The sequence below is a fragment of the Fukomys damarensis genome, unplaced genomic scaffold, assembly GCF_012274545.1.
Source record: "Fukomys damarensis isolate Sample0158 unplaced genomic scaffold, DMR_v1.0_HiC HiC_scaffold_32, whole genome shotgun sequence".
In the NCBI taxonomy this organism is placed as follows: Eukaryota; Metazoa; Chordata; class Mammalia; order Rodentia; family Bathyergidae; genus Fukomys; species Fukomys damarensis.
This window is the reverse complement of record NW_022900944.1, coordinates 44,318,484-44,321,557: the sequence shown is the minus strand read 5'-3', so window position 1 is coordinate 44,321,557 and position 3,074 is coordinate 44,318,484.

The window sequence follows — 3,074 nt, the reverse complement described above, 5'->3', positions numbered from 1 at the left end:
CGTGCTGGACCACAGCCAGATCAGGTAAGCACCCTCCTCTCCCTGACATTCAAACAACCACCTGGAGCCCAGGAATAAATGATCTGCCCGAAGCCTTGGTTGTCTAGTCTTATCTTAGGAAAGCTCAGTTCTTTTTAGAACAGATAGGAACTCGGCTTTGTTTGGGAGGTCTGGAAATTTAGTGAAGGGGAATTAAAAAGCAGGATGACTAAAAATGCCCATAATTCTATGTCTTCTTTCCTAAGACCAAGACAGTTCTGGGGCTGATCTCCTCACTATTAAACTATTTTCTCATGCTCAAAACCTTTCTCTGGCTTCCTGCTGCTTTCAGTACCAAGTCAACTTCTTGAGTGTGCCTGCTAGGCCTGCGGGTCTGGCCCTGGCTCACATCTCCAGTCTCTTTTGGGCTCTATCCCTCTACCTTGTTCCCACATGTCTTAGAGATCAGACCAGCTCTCTCACCAAGCTTACAAGATCGTCCTCTGTTCCTACGGTGTGTCCCTTCTTAGCTTCTCTTAGCTTCGTTTTGCTACTCTAATGAATTATTACACAATTGGCAACTTAAAGCAACACAAACGTATCTTCTTACAGTTCTAGAGGTCAGAAGTCCAAACTTATTTCACTGGGCTAAAGCCAAGGTATTAGCAGGGCCCTGCTCCCTGGGGAGCTCCTGCGGAGAATTCATGTCTTGCCTTCTCCAGATGCTATAGCAATGCTCTTTGCATTCTTTGGCCCCGGGCCCCTCTTCCATCTTCAAAGCAGAATGTGACCCTTTGCTTCAGTGGTCATGTTGCTTTCTTCTTCTATCTATCTCAAATCTGTCTGTCTCCTTATTAGGACACTGGTGATTGCATTCAGGGTCAGTACAGATAACCAGGATAGCCTCATCTTCAGATTCTTAGCCTGGTCACATCTGGAAGCAACTCTTGCCATATAAAATAACATTCTCAGGTTTTGGGATTTCGGGACCCGGATATATTTTTGGGGTCTGTTACTAGCCTACCATTCCACTTCCTTTACACATGACGGGGTTCACTTCAGATGTCAGCTGCTCCAGGAGGCCCTCACCGTTCCACCTCTCTTCGCAGTTGAAACCAACCCTGTTCCCCTACATGGAGCATGCTATAGCTAGTGACACTCAGGACTGACCTGGTCCCCAGATTAAACACATACCTGATGGCAAAGGACAAGCCTATTCCTGGAAAGTTTTGTCACTTATGGGAGTGCCTGTAGAGCAAAGGGAAAGATGAAGCTACAGAACAGTAAGCACAACACAGGCACTGTCTCAGGAACACCCACGATCACATCTGGAGAGAGGCTTCCGGTGATAAAGCAGAAATGCCTAGATTACTTCTACTTTTATCATGAGAATGTGTTTGTGAATTTCTTGTGTTTAAATTGTTAGGAAGAGCTAAATTATTATGTATTTGAGATGTTGTGATGGATCCCATTTTTCTATTCAAACAAATACTATTTTTTATGTGAATTTCCCATGCCCAGCACGGCCCAGTGTAAAGATCCTTCCGGAAAGATCACTTAGTTTTAAAATCTCACTATTTAGGAGACTCGGTCAAAAGCCACAAATGATACCCCAAGGTTCCAAGTCCTAACAGTCCATTTCTTCTGGAAGTACTCACTGGGATAGACCATGATGATAAGCACAGTGTCAGCTTAACGAGGAGGCCACAGAGCCAGAATCTCCCAGGGCTTGAAGATGCAACACAGAGCTGGGGCCAATGCCCATCCACCCCCACAGAGAAGGGAAGGGGATCTGCAACCGTCACTTTCCACAGTAAAAGTTACCCAGCAGCCAGCAACTAGCAGCTGTCAACAGGAAGAAGTCAAGCCAATTGCTCTGATTGAAATATTACTCACTGCAGAAATACTCATCTGAGCCAGCATTTGCCTTTGACACATGGTCCAAAGCAGCAAGGGATGCCCAGAGGAGCCCACATGTAGACAGGGAAACCTCTGTGAGCAGTTGCGGGAAGAAAGAGCTCAAGATAGCCAGAGCAATGCCATCACCACACCACTACCAAGACATTTCTAATGAACAAGTTAAGGACAAGAAGCAGGCATGGCAAAGATATGTGCCACACATATAACACAGGTTTATTATCTAAACATATATATTTTCAAATCTCCCACAAGTAAGAAAAATGCAAATAGCCCCACAGAAAAGTGAGCAAAGAGATATGAACAAGTAATTCACAAAAAAGCACACTGAAATGGGTATTTCACCGTCTGCTTAAGAAAATGCTTAAGATGATGTTATTCTTGAATTCTATTTATGGGAGGGCAAACTGTTAGAGTAGCTTTTTGGGAACAATAGGACATATGTAAGAAAATGTAAAATGCATCTACCCTTCCACTTTTTAAAAGCCACCCCTAGGGGAAAACAATCTGTATGCCTATGAAAAAGTGGAAAAATGTTCTCATTGCAACCTTGTCTATTATTATGAAAATATAGAAATAATTTAATGATCCAATTACATGTAAATTGCTAAATAAATTATAAAACATTCATACTAAGAATACTATGAAACTGTTTAAAAGACAGATCAACCAATCTATACTGGCAAAAAAGATGTCTAAGGTATTGTATGTAATTTTTAAAAGATATTGGGGAATTATTTTTATAAATTATTTCTAAATGTCTGTATTTAAATATATAGACATTAATCTTAATCAAGAAAAATAGAATCCAAAGTGCCAATGGCAACGACCACACCACCAGTTCTCTTCAAACTGCTTTCCCCACTGCAAATGGTGCAAATATAACTTAACGGAGCATAAAGCAAGACAAATTGGAAGTACTGGCTGATCATACAAGCTTAAAATCGGTATGTTGTTAGCACAAAAGCTGAAACAACTTAAATTACATTAACAGAAAAAGTTTGAGACTATCCTATCCCAACTTGCAAATTAAATAGCTCTTCATTCTACATCATTGTTATTATTGCATTTGTAAACTTTATTCTGTTTTTTTCTATGAAGTAATCAAAGAACGGTGATAAAACAGGTCAATATGATTCTGGATTTTTCTATCATCTGTTAATTTTTGCTTCATGCAG